The 19,147-nt window shown below is 34.9% G+C and overlaps 1 long non-coding RNA gene and 1 pseudogene across 1 annotated transcript; one reads left to right on the top strand and one right to left on the bottom strand.

Annotated features, from left to right (window-relative positions):
- Window positions 1–3,400: 3,400 nt before the first annotated feature.
- LOC147792267 (uncharacterized) lies at window positions 3,401–13,298 on the top strand. The gene is made up of 2 exons (XR_015421331.1): window positions 3,401–3,462; window positions 13,251–13,298. It is a non-coding gene; the product is annotated as an uncharacterized LOC147792267 (long non-coding RNA).
- On the bottom strand, window positions 6,465–7,188 carry LOC147792268 (secreted RxLR effector protein 161 pseudogene; annotated as a pseudogene).
- Window positions 13,299–19,147: the final 5,849 nt, after the last annotated feature.

Genomic DNA, 19,147 nt, shown 5'->3' with positions numbered 1-19,147 from the left:
CTGGATCCAGAAACCTGAACCGAACCCCATCCCTTCGGTCAGCCCAGAACCCACGTTACCCACAGCCCAAACACCCGGCCTTCAACTGCGAGCCAGCCTATCAACCCGCGGCCAGTCACCAGCGAGCCGGCCCATCACCCTGCGGCCCGTCACCCGCGTTCGGTCCGAGACCCGTGAGCGGCCCGTTAACCCGCGCCTCGACCAGAGACACCTGCACACGCGTCGCTCTCGGATTGTGCCACGTGTCACGTCTGCAGTGCGGCTCCTCTCGGCTTAGGCAACTTCATCGGCTCCGGCGGCGGCTCGGCGACTTATTTGGCTCGGGAAACCTGTTTCCAGTCCGTTTGACACTGTTTCGACCCTCCCGGACTTGGTTTCGGCCCTGTTTAAGGTATAAAAGGGAACATTTTAAGGTCATATTTCACAAATTCCAGTTGGAAATTTATTCTTATTTGTAAAATACTAACGGAAGTGACTCATGAACCAATAGGAACCAACCACCAACGGAAGCGTAGAACGTCCACGAGGAGCTAGGAGCTTACGTTATATTCTAGGGAGTACTTCGGCTAAGGCCTACCAAGTAAGTGGCTCACCCGTTGTAGGTTACGCGTTAATTGCTGTATGTTGGCACGTGCCATTAAATTGTATGCTAGCTTAATGTGCTTAAGTACGAAATCATGTGAACATGAATGTATGTTATTTATGCTGCTTAGTTGATGTGATATGAATGCATGTGACGATGTGTGACCCTTGTATGATTATGGCTTGTTGTATGAGTATTGAAATGTAACTGAATGAATTGTATGATATGAAATACGGTAAATTGCATGATACATAACCCCGCTAGGAATATGTATGATATGTAACGAAATGAGAATGAGAATGACATGTAAGCATGAAAACGTGACACGGGGTTATGTTCATTAAATGGTGACTGTAGGACTAGTGGAACCTCATGCATATTGTGTGATCATGCATTTGGGGGGATACCCCTATCCCATCACGAGGGTACGGATGCGTACATCCAAATGGCAGGACAACGATCGTTATGCCCTGCATAGCGCTGCCGTGACGGTTTTAGTTTTAACGGGTCCCGATGGGCCCCCAAAGCATGCCCACCGGCTAGGGACAGTGGCCCAGCGGTGTGCGAACTAGCTGGTGAGCCCATACTCGCACGTATGGGCTGCGTGTAGAGTATATGGTACACGTCCACGATTACCTGTTAGGATTACACCGTAGGGAAAATGAAACGAAACGAAATGATAGGTCCCATCATTTCATTGCATGTGTTTGTCGCATAACCCCGATAGGGGGTCACTTACTGAGTATTCTAGAAATACTCAAGCCTCGTGCTACTTTACTTTTGCAGATAAGGGCAAGGCACCCATGTGACAACGACGACGGCATCGTACACCCCAGAATCGTGGCACATGCATAGGGTAGTTGGTTGTTCTTTTTTCATTTCGTAGTCTAGGCCGAATTTGGTTGCATCATTAATATAGGTTAGTATAGGATGAAATATATTTACATAATAAACCTTAGGGTAGAATAAAATATGCATTTTTGGTTTTTGTTTATTTTCCTTTCTTTCAATTTTCTGTTTTTCCCTTGTAACCATTTTTGTCTGAGGTAATAAAGGGCGAGTGCGAATCGCATTAATGAATAGGGCCCATTAAATGTATATTCCGCATTTCAAAATATAGTAATGACCTTAGATTAAACAGGTAAAATATTAGGGTCGTTACAATTTCTTAGGTAAAGGCAAGACACACATGTACTAGAACAGCGGCATCGTGAGCAGAGACTGCGGCACGTGCATAGGGTAAACTCATATTTAAATTCCTAGTCTTCGGTTAGAATATGTTATTTTGCATTTGATTGTTTTAGTTTATTTTTTTATTTGTTTTTGTTTTCTATAAATTTTAGTATTTCGTATTTAAACACGTAAGACCATTACTGCATTTTCCAGAGAACATGATTTTTTAAAATGTTTTTTACATTTATATTATAAATGATGTTTTCTTTTTAGAGTTATATTTTCGCATTAGAGATCATTAGACGTTAGTAGCGACTATGAGTATGTAGAAATTTAAGGTAGCGACTATGACTATGCAAAACTTTTTAAGAATGAAGTTTTAGATTGACTTGAATAGTGTAAAGTGTAAGAATTGTTAGGGAATAAGATGTGATGTTTATTTATGACTTACCCTATGACTATATTACGACATATAATAAATCACTATATATATATATATATATATATATATATATATATATATATATATATATATATATATATATATATATATATATATATATATATATATAGTAAATAGCTATATAGTAATAAGAGTAAAGAAGTATATACTAAATTGAATTATGAATATATATATATATATATATTCTCCTAGGTAATCATTTGAAGATATACTTACTATATTTTCGGTAATCTTTCTAAGTCATTAATACATTAGTTCAATCATATTGTCAAATTTAGGCTTCACCACTTTGACTTCTTCAGCTTATGCATGCTTTCTTTGATGAACTCCTCCATTGTCTTGTCTCCTTACTTGAAGCTCAGAGAGGTCTCCTAATTCTCGAAAAATACCTCCTTAAAGGGGGACTAAAAAATTGTTTCCTCAATCATGCTTATCGTTCTTGAAGTAGTTTTTCACTAAAAGTGTGTCTTACCCTGTAAAATCAAGTGGCACATTGGACTTTATACGGCTCTAGGAAGATCATATAAATGGAAAGCAATCTATATTGCTTCTAATCATGCCTCAACGGCTACTGAATCCCCTTTTCTCCATCAAATGTTAGTAGATCGAATTTCAGGAAACAAAATTCTTCAAAGGTCCCTTGGGACTCTATGGGGTCTGTGCAGCCTAGCTAGCTAGCTGAGATAGCCTGTCGTATCTTGTTGGTCTATGTCTCCATTGTGGTACCATAAATGATTATAAGGCCTCAATAGTGGCCGTAGTAGTTCGTTGTACTCTAGGTGTAGCCTGACTAGGAATGGGTCTTTGTTGGGTCTCAGTTTGTGTGTTTCGAGCGCTGGACATTATTTCCTCGAGTGCACTCTCTGTGGAGTTTTTGGAGGCCAACCTTTTGCCTCTGTGCCTCACATTCTCAATTTTTGGTTCTTTTTACTTAGGTGACGTGATCTATCATGAAAGAAGATCTAGGGTTACAATTTATTTTTAGGCACTAAGTGCATCATAGTAAGTCTATCTTAAATAAGTAACCCTAATCATGCAACCATAACTTATAGAACTTAGGCATACTTAATCTTTACTTGGCATACTTACCTGGTCGCAGCGGGGTTTGTTTCGAGTTGGGTCATAGAGAATTAACAACTCTCTATCTAAACAAAGTTGGCATACTTACCTGGTCGCAGCGGTTTTTTTTTTTTTTTTTTTTTTTTTTTTTTTTTTTTTTTTTTTTTTTTTTTTTTTTTTTTTTGTCTTGCTCTCAACACTTCTAGTTATTTTGTACAACACAAACATTTGAATAAGATAACATACACAATGTATTTTCCTCTTACGTGAACTACAACAAATAATCCATATCCAAAGTGATGAAACACACAAGATAACCTAGTTTTTGTATAGCCGTCGATCTTCATGTAAGTTGTGATTGAAGCTATTGGGTCTCTCTCAAAGTCAAAGATTTTAATTTTTTTACGACCAAACGAGAAGCTTCACCACCAAATGAAGGAAGGAAATTATAATACAACAAAGAATAACAACTCCCACCATTTCTTGCAAAAGGAACCACGCAATTTTAAAGGCATAAGAATTCCAATATGAGACATTTACAAGCCAAACTCCCAGCAGGTAGCTTTGTGATAAGGATGCAACGGCAATGCACATGGTTATTGTTAACATCCATGAACAAATTCTACTTTTTAAAGGCAATCGACCTTGGTCCACAAACTTCTCATGACCTTTTTTAGTGTTGATGATGTCGATGACACTTTATCACATTCTTCTTCAATTCTGCTTGGTGACCCCTTCTCATTCAAGACGACATAATTACTAATAATGTTTTTTTTTTTTAGTTTTTATTCATGAGATAAACAATAAATATCGTACTATTTGCAAAATTTGTATAGTAATTAAATTCTAAAAAAACATTTAAAATCTTAAAAAAATTCTAAAAACAAAAATAAATTTTTTAAATAAATACTTTGACTTAGTTCTAAAAATATTAATACAAGTGAATATGTGAGCTAATAAAATTGAACTAACTTATATACTAACTTAGTAGAACAAATTACTAACTTATAGAATAATCTTAGTAAAACTGATAGTAAATTTAGTAGAATAAATTAGTAACTATAGTAGAATTGGTCTAAAATTTGTGGACCAAGTTTTGCACTCGTATTACGAAGATGGTCAATGATATGAGAGGGAAGTTTAGGAAGCTAGTTAGTGATTTCTCCTCTATAAAAAGTCATTAGACGTATGTTCTTTTCAGTAAAACATGAACAAAGAGAATTGAAAAGTTTAGTGCTTAAGCTTTCTTTGCTTCAAAAGATCTCTCCCCTCAAGGTGTTCTTTTGCTTCTTTTACTTCTTTCGGTATATTCCGATCGAAGTCACATCTAACAATAATAAATTCATACAAACTTGTGCAGAACTTGATGGTGTTAATATAACACATGCAGAAGCAATTTGGATCTTAAGCACTCTAAGTACATCAATTATAGTAAATTAGCTAGCTTATTCAAAAGCATTAAAATTCAATGAGTTTGAATACTAACCTTTTGTCGCTCAAGTTTCTTTTTCCTCATGAATCGGTTCCGAACCACCACTAGTGTCTTCTCCACTATTCTCTGACCTTAGAACGGGTTGTGGAATCCGGTGAGTGACTAACTTGGGAGGGATTTAGTATATATGAAGAGAGAGTTTGTGAAAGGTTTTTCTCAAGGTTTTTTCCAAAAGGAAGACCTTCCATGTACCATGATCACTCTATTTATAGAGTCATGTTTGCATGTTCAGGCAAATTGGAGATCACCAAATTTTGACACTCAAAATTCCACTCAAATGTTTCGGATTATGTGGCAAGCATGCAACATGGTTAATTCAAATTTTGACACCTCAAAATTCCACTAACTCAAAAATGGATTTTTCCATTAAATAAAGTCAACATTTTGACTTGCTTCCTTTTGATTCAACAATTAATTTGAATAATTAATTTCAAATTAGAGTAATATTAAATGATTAATTAAACTATTTAAATGCCAATCCCAATTAATTCCGACACATATTTGATTAAAATCTTAGATTCGATCTTTTTGTTTAATTCGTAAATAAAACAAAAATGCAGTTAAATATATCGTATATATGTAGCACATAATTTCCTAATTTGAATTCGAGCACTTCGAACTCACTTGTTACACTGTTCTATGGTTTAGTTCGATATGAGCTAGCAGAGGGACCTAATGAACCTATTTCTGTCCATTTGATATAACCATGATTAGTAAGTCGATCCTTCACAGGTTGTTTGTAACTAGAGCTGGGTCAATTTACCGTTTTACCCCTGAAGTTACTTCTTGTGCCTTATGTCTCACTGATCCCCTAATGAACAATTGGTTTGTGGTCCAACCAGTAAACTGAATCCCTCTCAGGCCAATGAGAGGGTGGGGCCCCTTATTCAAGACCTAGAGTCAGTGCTTAAGGAAACTACCTCTTTTCTATCTCTAAAAGTGGGTAGGAGTGAATTCCATCTTGCACCCCACGTCTCCAGCCATTCACCTAGTCTTACTCCTGAAAAGGGAGGCCTATTGAGTTGGCGAACTTGAGCCACTCTCACCCATGCAAATCTAAGGATAATTTTTCGAATAAACAGGAGTTCATGGTTAGCTCAAGATTAAAATCGAGTTACCTAGGTCATCGAATGGAAAGAAAATCAGTCTCAACAGTAAACGACATTATAAAGTGAGAGTGATTTTCTTCATGGTCTGATCTTATGCAATACTCATTGCATAGGACACCCCCACTCACATGTTTCCACATGTACAATTTAGTGATCACATTGTTTATGTCATATACAAAAGTGGGCCTTATCCATAGTGTCCCCAGGATAAGGTACTCAGCCTTATCCCCATACTATAGATCATTTTGACTATATACTTGAACTTGATCCACTCTTATATCTCTACATATAGTTCAAGTAATAATACTATAGTCAGAGTGTTCTTAGTTTATTGGATTTAAATTAATAATCGTAAAGTTCACTTTATTCAATAACATTCTTTACTGAATAAACAACAATAATAACTTTATTGAAAATAGAATATGTTTTTGTTTACAAACTATGAGTTTTAGGACATAAAACCCAACAAACTCCAACTTGGACTAAAACTCTAGTGGGGTTTTATAACGTTGAGTAGAGAGAAAGACATAAACACAATAAACTAGGGCATCACATACTCATGCCTTTTCTCCCACTTGCCCTAGATTACATTACTCGTAGTCCTAGACTCACTAGATGCCCTTCAAACACTTTAGCCATGAGGGGTTTTGTAAATGGATCAGCAATGTTGTGCTCTGAAGCTATCTGTGTGACGATCTCATCGTTGCACAATCCCTCTTATGAGATGATATTTGCGCTCAATATGTTTTCCTCGCTTATGGCTTCTTGGTTCTTACAAATTTCCAACTGCTCCACTATTATCACAATAAAGAGTGACGGGAAGATGCATATTTGGAACGACTTCCAAATCAGTTAAGAACTTCCTAAGACATACAGATTCTTTCGCTGCTTCACAAGCAGCAACATACTCAACCTCCATGGTGGAATCAGCAATGCAACCTTGCTTTATGCTTCTCCATATTATTGCTCCTCCGTTCAGAGTGAAAACAGATCCCGATGTCGATTTCCTCAAATCTATATCGGTCTGAAGATCTGAGTCAGTGTACCCTTAAAGGATCAGATCATTAGCGCCGTACATTAGCATATAGTCCCTCGTTCTCCTAAGATATTTGAGGATATTTTTAACGACAGTCCAATCAATATGTCCCGAATTGGAGTGTTGTCTACTGACAATTCCAAAAGCATAGCAATGTTTGGTCGGGTACACAGCATGGCCATACATCAAACTACCGACTGCTGATGCATAAGGAATATGTCTCATATCCTCAACTTCTTGAGGTGTCTTAGGACTTTGTTCCTTCGACAAATGAACTCCATGCATGAAAGGTAAGAATCCTTTCTTGGAGTCCTGCATCTTATATCAAACCAACATTTTGTTGATGTATGATGCCTGAGACTATGCTAGTGTTTTGTTCTTACGATTCCGAACAATTTGGATTCCAAGAACAAACTAAGTCTCTACCAAATCTTTCATTTGGAATAGTGTCGCTAGTCAATGGTTAATGTCAATCAGAAATCCCACATCATTCCCAATAAGTAGGATATCGTCAATGTACAACACTAGGAAAACTACTGTAGAGTTGACTATCTTCTTGTAAACACAAGGTTCATCAACATTTTGTTTAAAACCATAAGATTTGATCGCAGTATCAAATCTTATATTCCAAGATCGAGATGCTTGTTTCATCCCATAAATGAATCTTTTAAGCTTGCAAACCTTTTGCTTGTGATCCTGTTCAACGAACCCCTCTAGTTGACCCATATAGATACTTTCCTGAAGATTGTCGTTTAGAAAAGGAGTCTTGACATTCATTTGCCAAATTTCATAATCATAAAATGTAGCAATGCACAAGATTATTCTTATTGATTTAAGCATAGCAACAGGAGAGAAGGTTTTTTCATAGTCCACCCCCTCTCTTAAGGTATAACCCTTTGCTACAAGTCGAGCTTTAAAGGTTTGTACCTTACCAGCTTGGTCTCGTTTCCTCTTGTAGATCCATTTGGAACCAATAGGTTTTACCTCATCTGGTTGATCTATAAGTTCCCAGACTGAATTGAAGTACATTGACTTCATTTCAAGATTCATGGCTTTGATCCACTGATCTCTATCTTCTTCATTCATTGCCTATTTATAGGTCAATGAATCCTCAACGTCATCATCAGGTATGATGACCTGTGTTTCTGCCAAACCCAAGTAACGATCGGGTTGAGTTATAACACTTCCACTACATCGAGGCATTCTCAATTCTTGAGAAGGATGTGATTGACCAAAAGTACGAGCTCCATCAACAACTCTTGTTGAAGGACCAGCCTAATCAACAACTCCTTTTGTTTTATTAGTTGGTTCTTTAGAAATCTCACTCAATACTAGTTTGCTGCGAGGTTGATGATTTCTTACGTGGTCTTCCTCTAAGAATGTAACATTTGTTGATACAAACACTCTATTTTCTTGAGGTTCATAAAATAGACCACCTTTCTTCTCTTTGGGGTATCCTACGAATAGGCATAATTTTGAACGACATTCTAATTTCTTGGGGTTTTGCACAAACACATGTGCTGGGCATCCCCAAATCCTGAAGTGACGTAAACTACCTTTATGCCCTCTCCATAACTCATAAGGTGTTTTTGAAACACTCTTATAAGGAACCATGTTCAAAATGTATGCAACAATCTCCACTACATATCCCCAAAACGAATCAAGTAATCAAGCGAAACTCATCATAGACTAAACCATGTCTAATAGAATTCTATTTCTGCTTTCCGATACACCGTTCTATTGGGGTATACCAGGGGCTGACAGTTGAGACGTTATTCCATGTCCTATCATATAGTCCTGGAATTTTAAGTCCATATACCCTCCACCTCGATCTGATCGAAGTGTTTTAATAGTTTTTCCTAATAGATTCTCAACCTCAGCCTAATACTCTCTAAACTTTTCAAGAGCTTCGGACTTGTAATGCATTAGGTAAAATAGCCATACCTTGAATAATCATCAATAAAACTGATGAAATATTCATACCATCCCCATGCTTTGACATTCATTGGACCATAGAGATCTATATGCATGAGTTCTAAGGTTTCTTTGGCTCTATAACCTTTTTCGGAAAAAGGTCGTTTAGTCATTTTACCCTCAAGACAAAACTCACATGGAGGTAGAGAGTTGTCTTCTAACTCATTTAGAAGTCCCCTTTTAACCAATCTCCCAATCCTATTGAGATTAATGTGGCCTAGTCTTAAGTGCCAAAGATAGGTATTAGAAGAATCCTTTTGTCATTTATTTTGAGTTTCAGCCGTTTTAAACATCACGGTATTTAAAATAGCTTTTGTTTAGCTCGGTTTTAACATATATAAGTTGTTTTCTAGTTTTGCAGAACAAATATGAATACCTCTTTTGCAAATGAACACTTCATTGATTTCAAAATATATTTTATACAATTGTTCTAATAAACAAGAGATAGATATTAGATTTCTTTTTATTCCCGGAACAAAAAGTACATTATCTAATATAATGAATCTATCTCCAAAAAACAACTTTAAATTTCCTACTGGTCTTGCTGAGACAATTTCTCCTGTTCCAACCCTGAGTGTTATTTCACCTTCCGCAAGCATTCTCCAGTAAGTAGTTACCTGAGAAAAAAAAAACATATTTCTACAACTAAAACATACTTCTACAACTAAAACTTACTTCTACAACTAAAACTTACTTCTACAACTAAAACATATTTCTACAACTAGTATATCATATGTAACACCCAAAAATGAAGGAAAGCCACCTATGCAAGACCCAAAGGATCCAAGGAAGGAAATTAAGAGGATTAAGCAAGGAAAGGGTCTTAGCAAGTCATTTCTATACCATAAGAAGTAATCTTAAGGACTCAAGACCTTTGGAGAAGGAGTGGGAATGAAAGTGTAAGCGAAAAGGACAAAAAGGTCATTTTTCCAATTATCAAGGATCTTTCTGAATTTTTAATTCCTTATCTAGAAGGAATTTCAAGATGTTCAAGAAGGGAAAAATGACCAACATGGGATGAAATTTTTTTAGGAATATTATGGATTTTTCGAGAAAATAATAATAAAATATTCGGAAAGTGGCAAATTACCAAAATACCGTTGAAGTTAAGGATAATTACAAATTTGTCATTCTGCTAAAAAATTAGAACCTTCACAGTTCCTTCTACACAAAATCCTTCGAATCTTGACTCTTAGCCGTTGGATCGCCTCCAAACTTGGATATATTCTAGAACACTCACGGATCATCACATCCAACGGCTAGGATTCAAAACCAAGGTCGGTGAGGCTCTGATCGGAGTAGATATTTCTGATGAATTTTTTAGAAAATCCAACCGACAGTTCACGACGATTCTGGAGCTCTCAGTGTTGGTTTAAGTTTCCCCTATAAATTCTGAAGTTGGGGCAATCGTTTGGAACAAGAATCGAGCAAGGTCGAGCTCCCAGTCGTTGGCAATACGTGTGTAGATTTTGGGTCTCCTACTCTGAGTTTCTTCCAAATTCAAGAGCAATTCTCCACCATTCCTCTCCAAACTTGTTCCTATAGCTTCTAAACAAGATTACCCACACTTGCTATAAAGGAATAGAGTCTTGAAAGTTCCTGGAAACAATTCCCCCAATCCAATCTGCCATTAAAGAGCTTCAAGGAAAACTCAATATCCCAATTTGAAGATACACAAGTATTCTTCGATCAAGGACGATCCCAATAAGCTTATGCACCTCCAAGGAATGTTTCCGTAGAAGACCACGAAGAGAAATAACCCTAGGAACATTCCCAATTGAAGAAAATTCGTTTCGGGTTCAATTTGTGGGTAAGTGTCGAATTCCAATCTACGACCTCTTTTCTTTCAAACCAAGGATTCATCTAACTTGAGAGGAAGAAGATGAGTAACTTTGATGAAGGAATCAAGAGCTGAAACGTCGTAGAACAAGATACCTAAGAGATCGAAAATCGGAGGTGTCGGGTAACTTTCAGATCGAGAGTGATTTCTCAAAATTAAGGTCTCACACTCAAATTCGTTCCTCCAAACCAATTCCTTTAGCTTGAGGAAACGATAAGGAAGAGGATTTGTGAGAGATCGAGCCTTGAAAATCCCTAGAATTGCCCAATAAGAAATCCTCAGTTTTTACTCCGGCGAGAAATCATGTTTCATGAAGGAATTGAGGGGAGAAACGGTGAAATCAAAGCTGGGGAGGGCGAGTTCCTGACTACGGCGTTATATGTTGGCCCCCTCTTCTTCCTGTCTGGTGGAAGAAGACGATGACGTGGCCGGTTCAGTTGAACCGACCATGTCAACCCAAAACTTGACCTTCCCTCGAATTTTCTCAATTTTAAGCCCTTTCCAGACCGGTTCTCATGAAAAACTTTATGGTTCTAGAAAGTAGACACAATAAGGAGTCTATGGAAGGACATTTGAGGTAATTAGGATATTGGAAGCTCAATAATGGAGGTCACGAACACCAACAACGAGGTAAGTAGCCACCTTGGACTTTTTGTTAAGAAATACTTGTAGGAATCGCTTGGATTTTCATATGAATCCTAAAACAAGTATGAACTAGGGATAGATGAAAGAAAAAGTAAAAGAACCGCGAGTTAAGACCCTAAACCGATCAAATTGCTCGGTGATTAGGTAAAATTAGAATAACCCACTAGATGAACTCCGCTGCCTATGAAAATTTAATTCTGAGCATATTATAGCATGTTGAGGTTATATATGAAGTTTGGTAGTCATTGGATAAGGATAAGTAGGTAAACCAAGGAATGGTGCTAAATGACCATAATGCCCTTAAGCATATCTACCTACGGTTCATAACCTAGATGACCTCCAAATGCTTTGAAACCCTGAAGTAGATCTTATATGATGTTTGATGATTTGGTGAAGTTTGAAAGCCATTGGAACATGTTAAGTAGCAAAACCAAGAATTAGGAGTAAAATGACCAAAATGCCCCTAGGACTACTTATGAGATTTCAAGGTCTATACGTGCTTCGAACAATTTTCTACTTCTTATAAGGTCGATTACGAAGGACATGAAGATAAGTTTGAGGTTTCAAGTTGATTGGAGCAAGTTTGGAACCTAAACCAAGTTATATTTTGGATACCTCATATCACAATCCATGTCGTACATTGTGACACCTTTAAATCACCTCGAAACTTTCACATCTACCGTTGTCCTGAAACGTTCCTTTAAGTCTCACAATGATAGTTAATAGGATGTTAGGATTATTTTAACAAAGATAACAAACATTAAAAGTGGAAAAGAAAATTTAAACATGTGGAATAAAAGTAATGTAAAATAATGCCACAAAAATTTTATTTTCCCACTACGAGTCATCTCCATGTAAAAAAAAAAAAAATAAATAAAAAAATAAAAATAAAAAAAACAAAAAAAAAAACCTTCAAGGTTGCCGAGAAAAGGGGTAAATTTAAGTGTGACTGCCAGAGTTCATAGGACGCCATGGACGTCGAGCTTTGACATTAACGTTGTTACTCTTTTGAAGAGTTCAAACATGAAGCCTCCATTATTTCTTCTCCTTTTTCTTTTTTTCACCGTAGAAATTTGAATCTCTCTTGCGTGTATGATTTATGCAACTCTTGAGTATAATTTTCAATGAATATTTGAAGGTATATATTTTATTGGGGATTAAAATTAAAATAAATAAAACAAAATTACCGTCCAATTTTGTTTTATTTATCTTATTGAGTTAATGATGGATTATTTTAAAAAATAAAAGCTAATAATTAGTCTAAACAATTTATTTAGATTTTGAATAATAGGCTACTCAATTTAAATTTTATGAAGTAATATTTCCATTTAGATTAGTGTATATTGAATTAAAATGTCATTTTAAAAACTATCTCACAAGTGACAAATATTTTACAACATTTTATTATTATTATAATTATTATTCTTCTTTTAAAGCAAAGTATTAGCTTAATTTTCAACTCCTTCTTATTGTATGTTTATTAAATAATTTCCTAAATCATTTTCATAAATCATTAGTGGGCTAATTCAAGAGATTTATAACAAAATTGATGAAATTTTGAATTAGTGGTTTGTTCTGATTCTCGTTCCTATTAACCATGTCTATTTTCTTCTAGTTGAATGTGCATAAAAAATTGATAAATATCCTTAAAAGAACTATCTATATCTCTATCTTAAATCTACTTGATAATGCTAATTAAGGAGAAAGTATAGAAAATGCAACCGATGTGTTTAACATAACTTTGTTTTTCCATCTCCACCAAAAATAGCAAATGAAAAAGAATTGATATTTATCATTCATAGCAATTAATTTTTTTGGGTGGATATTAACCTTAAATCAGCTTCCCAAACAGCTTTAACAACTTGTTCAGAACAAGTTTTTTTTTTTTTTTTTTTTTTTTTTTTTTTTTTTTTTTTTTTTTTTGGCTATATAATGAACCAAAATCAAAATGATTAAGCATCAACAAAAGAGTTTTGAGTATCTAAAACAAAATGAAGACTCTAACCGGCTTCAGTTTTATCTTATTGTTGGCTTTGGAATCAAGCATTCTTATGAACACATGTTTTGCAGGATTCAAGAGACAAGTTGGAGGGGAAAAAGGGCAACAACCAGGAAGCAAATGGCAAGTGACTATTTACAATTATCAAACAAACTCAGTTTTAAATGCTCATTGCAAGTCAAAAGAAGACGATTTGAGCGAACGCGTTTTGGCCAAGCAAGCTCAATTCAACTGGAGCTTCAAAATGAACTTTTTGTGTACGACCTTGTTTTGGTGCAATTTTAATAGTTCTAATGGACATGCTTCATTTGAGGTATTTTGGCCAGAGAACTCGTATTGGCTTTCTATAAGATGCGACTTTCAAAACTGCATTTGGGCAGCTTTTGATGATGGGTTTTACTTAAGAAATATTCCTACCGAGAAGTTTGAATTGATACACCCTTGGAAAAAATGAAGTAAAGTTTCGGTGGCTCATTTTGATCCCACAAAACCTACTTTTTTTTTTTTTTAATTTTTTTTTATGTTTGATTGCTTTCACATGTAATAATTCTACCTAGTGTTGTGGGGTTTTCTGGTAGACTTAAGATGTTGTATATTTAAGTCTAATAAAAGTTGGAGGAATAGTTTGGGATTTTATAGTTATTTTGATGTTGATAATTTAGTTGGGTTTCAAGTTTCTAGTTGCAACGACCCATGTTCAAGCTTGGAAATATGGATTTGGCATTTAATGGCCCTAATACTCCCCTTACAATATTGTCACGTTATTTACTCCTCGCTTCTAAGAGTGAAAACTATCACCACAGACCGACATAAGTCCTTCCGGCATGTCTTTTCCTCACTCCCATGTTTGCTCCAAGAAAAGCAAATTTAATCTCGAAGTTCTTATGATTAAGGCACCAAAAAAGCAAGTGCATCTGGTTGATATAGGTGGTAAGTTTCAATTCTTTTTAAGCATTTCTTAGTCATCTATACTCTAGATCACTTTCATTCGGATAGAATCCATGTTTATTCATGTACTCTCTTTAACTCGGATATCACTCTACTCAAAATCCTTTAAGGATTAAGAAATATTTGAGGTTTTAAACTTGAAAGGGTAACAATTTAAGACGAAAAGAAAATATGTATAATAATTTAAAATAGTAATGTTAAGGATATATGGAAAGAACTCATGTAACGACCCGAAATTTTCTACTTAATTTAAGCTCGCTACTGTATACATACCATAAACATTGAATGCGGAAGACTTCATTTAAATTCCATAAAACATAACCTTTAACTTAAAAACACAGTCATGGACTTACGTGTTTCAAAAACATCTTTAAAACGACACAACAAAAGACCCGAAATAAAATAAATAAGCGTTTAAGTTTAAAACATCCTATTCTATCATAAGTCTAAGAAAATAAATACCACTATCCTATGCATGTTCCATGATCTCGAGTTAAGATGCCGTCGTCAGCCATACAGAAATGCCTTGCCTTAACCTGAAAAATGTAGTAGCACATGGCTTGAGTATTTAAAGAAATACTCAGTAAGTGACCCCACTATTGGGGTTAAATGCAACAATCACATGCAATGAAATGATGGAACCTATCTTTCGTTTCGTTTCGTTTCGTTTTTCCTACGGTGTAATCCTAATAGGTAATCGTGGATGTGTACCATATACTCTACACGCAGCCCATACGTGCGAGTATGGGCTCACCAGCGAGTTCGCACACCGCTGGGCCACTGTCCCTAGCCTGTGGGCATGCTCTGGGGGCCCACCGGGACCCGTTAAAACTAAAACCGTCAAGGGAGCGCTATGCAGGGCATAACGATCGTTGTCCTGCCATTTGGATGTACCCGTCCGTACCCTCGTGATGGGATAGGGGTATCCCCCCAAATGCATGATCACACAATATGCATGAGGTCCCACTAGTCCTACAGTCATCATTTAATGAACATAACCCCGTGTCACGTTTTCATGCTTACATGTCATTCTCATTCTCATTTCGTTACATATCATACATATTCTTAGCGGGGTTATGTATCATGCAATTTACCGTATTTCATGTCATACAATTCATTCAGTTACATTTCAATACTCATACAACAAGCCATAATCGTACAAGGGCCACACATCGTCACATGCATTCATATCACATCAACTAAGCAGCATAAATAACATACATTCACGTTCACATGATTTCGTACTTAAGCATAATAATCTAGCATACAATGTATCATATCATAACCAAGTCATAACGTAAACACTTCATAGTCATAACGTAAACACTTCATAGTCATATCGTTGTCTAACTTACCATAGCCTTAACGTTCTTATACCTATCACAGACATATCATTATGTGACGTACCTTAGTCATATCATCGCAAGAACGTATCCTAACGCCATCGTTCTATCAATCTATCACAAACCTATCCCTTTCTACCCATAACCTAACCGTATTCTTTCATCAATCTCTCCTATCCATAGCACTCCGGTATGTAACCTAACCTTAACGTTTCATGAACGTATGTTACTTCTATCGTTACATTTTGTTTTGTGCATTCTTCTCGTATCCTATCTCAAACATCTCCTAGAGCACATCGTACCATAATTATTATCATACAATCCACATATTATATAACATAACATAACATATAGGAAGCATATCGATCCACAGACAATTCACACATATCAATATATATGACACGTGCAGAACCACAGGGCACGTGTCAACATAAAAAATAACCATGCCGATAGTAAGGTCACTTACCTGGTTAGCTTAAGTCGTTGTCACGAATATATCCTTAATGAAAGTTCGATTCCGTCGTTATCCTTGATGAAAGTCTATTGAACTCCAAGTCAACCTATGTGAGCCCATGACATCAGTTTCAAGTTTGAACTCTATAAAATTATTTCTCTCATTTATGTTGACCCATGTGTTATACTTCATGCGAACGTTAGAGTCTTGAACGTTAGGGTCTTTGCTTGAGTTAGGTGTTGAAATATTTATATATGTTTGTTATAGTATTATTTTCATACAAACCATTTAATACTCATTAAAATTTACTAGATATTCTATTTTCTCTCATGGTGTTTAATACCCTCTTAACATTTTCAAGATAATTTTCAATTATATTCACAGTCTTCCCTCTCTGTCTCTTACTGTGTTTTCTTTCTTTTAATTATCTCTCTCTATTTGAGAATGACTTTTAATATCATTAAATAAAATAAAAGAAAACTAATGATCTCTTCAGATGCAATATCTCTTTTTAGCAAAATATCTCTTTCTACCCAAAAAAAACTTAATCTGAACGGGTTTTGTGCTTGTTTTTTCAAGAGAGAATAAATTCTGATTAGTTAAATTTGTTTAATCCTTTCTTTTTATTTTTGTTTGTTACTTTTTCAATTAGGTTGGCAATTACTTCTCCCCAATTTAATCATTCTATTTTGTTTCTGCTATTGATCATGACATATCTTTCTAATTAAATTGCTAACTAAAACTAATCATTCTATTTTGTTTCTGCTATTGATCATGACATATCTTTCTAATTAAATTGCTAACTAAAACTAAATAATTGGATAAAAGAAAAGGAGATGTGAGATATAACTTACAGATAAATCTCAAATCTCTCTCCCCTCCCCGAGGTAAATCTTGATCATCTCTGTCAACCCATCTCCTATCAATTTGATGCAAGGCATGTCTGTTTTCTCAAATCTGAGATTTTTCATTTCTGTTTCATTTGGCAGGATTGTGAGGTGTGTTGAGGAGAGATTATTGGGGAAGTGTCTTACAGGAGAGGAGAGAAGAGGGAATAATGGTTATTTATTTATTTATTTATTAATTTATTATTATTATTATTATTTTCTTTTTATACATAATAATAATTTTTATTTGTTTATTTATTTATTTTTGGGCTGTTACAACTCAAGTCAACTAATCCATTTACCAGGATAGATTAAATATTTTTTTGTCTAATCTTATACAAACTGATCGTATATGATACCCCCATCACTTGTCTTAACATGAACGATATGGATCAAATCATTTGTAACAACTACAAAGTGGGCTTATCAATAGTGTTATTCAAATCATTTGTAACAATTACAAAGTGGGCTTATCAATAGTGTTATCTTAGTACTTGAAGTAGTTATCTCTCCATAAAATTCGTAAATTTTACTAACCTTCATGTATCATCTAGAAATTCTTCGTACTGAGGGCTGAGGCTAGCAAAATCCTTAATTTCTTAAGGCTCTTCTCAAAATCTCGATATAAATGTGAGTTGTGCTCTCCTGAATCGACGGAGTCAAACTTGGAATATTTGAACAAACCTTCTCTATCATCAAAAGCAATAAAACTAACAACTTTATGACTCTAATCATGTCTTGACCAACTACAAGTCCTTCCTCATTGAAATTTGAATCTCTCTTGGGTGTATGATTTATGTAACTTTTGATTCATAGATTTTATGTAACTCTTGATTCATAGATGGTTGGTTCAATATAATTTTAAATGAATATTTGAAGGTATATATTTTATTCGGGATTGAAATTAAAATTAAAAATTAAAAATTATGATCCAATTTTTAATTATTTATCTATATTAAGTTAATGATGGATTATTTTAAAAAATTAAAGCTAATAATTAGCCTAAACAATTTATTTAGATTTTGAATAAGAGGCTACTAAATTTAAATTTTATTACTTAATCTTTCCATTTAGATTCCGTGTATCTTGAATTAAAATGTCGTTTTAAAAACTATCAAATAAGTGACAAATATTTTACTAGCATTTTTTAAAAACTATCTTGAATTAAAGCATGGCCCTTAGCTTAATTTTCAACTCTTTTTTATTGTATATGATGGTGTTAATATAACACATGCGGAAGCAATTTGGATCTTAGGCACTTTTAGAACATGAATTATAGTAAAATAACTAGCATGTTCATAATTATTAAAACTTAATGAGTTTGAATACTAACCTTTTGTAGTTCAAACTCCTTTTTCCTCACGAACAAGTTTTGAACCACCACTAGTGTCTTCTCCACTATCCTCCGTGCTTAGAACGAGATTGTGGAATCCGGTGAGTGACTAAACTTGGGAGGAATTTTGTATATATGAAGAGAGTGTTTGTGAGAGGTTTTTCTCAAGATTTTTCACCAAGAAGAAGAAGACCTTTCATGTACTATGATCACTCTATTTAAAGAGTCATGTTTGCATGTTCATGCAAATTTGAGATCACCAAATTTTGACACTCAAAATTCCACTCAAATGTTTGGGATTATGTGGCAAGCATGCATGTTTGAGTTAACCAAATTTTGACACTCAAAATTCCACTCACACTTGTGGGGTTTATTTGGCAAGCAGGCAAGTTTGGTTAAACCAAATTGACACCTCACAATTCCACTGACATGAATTTTTCCATTGACATGAATTTTTCCATTGAATGAAGTAAACATTTTGACTTTCTTCCTTTTAATTCAACAATTAATTTGAATAATTAATTTCAAATGAAAGTAACATTAAATGATTAATTAAATTATTTAATTAATATTTAATATTAATTCAAATGCCAATTTCAATCAATTCCGACACATAATTGATTAAGATATTTAAATCTTATTTAAATATCTCAGACTCTCTCTTTTTGTTTAATTCATAAATAAAACAAAAATGCGGTTAAATATATCGTATATATGTAGCGCATATTCCCTAATTTGAATTCGAACACTTTGAACTCACTCGTCACACTGGTTTATGGTTTAGTCCGATATGAGCTAGCAGAGGGACT

This window comes from Cucurbita pepo, chromosome 6 (genome assembly GCF_057944985.1).
Source record: "Cucurbita pepo subsp. pepo isolate OVF chromosome 6, ASM5794498v1, whole genome shotgun sequence".
In the NCBI taxonomy this organism is placed as follows: domain Eukaryota; kingdom Viridiplantae; phylum Streptophyta; class Magnoliopsida; order Cucurbitales; family Cucurbitaceae; genus Cucurbita; species Cucurbita pepo.
This window is presented reverse-complemented; position numbering and strand designations above follow the sequence as displayed.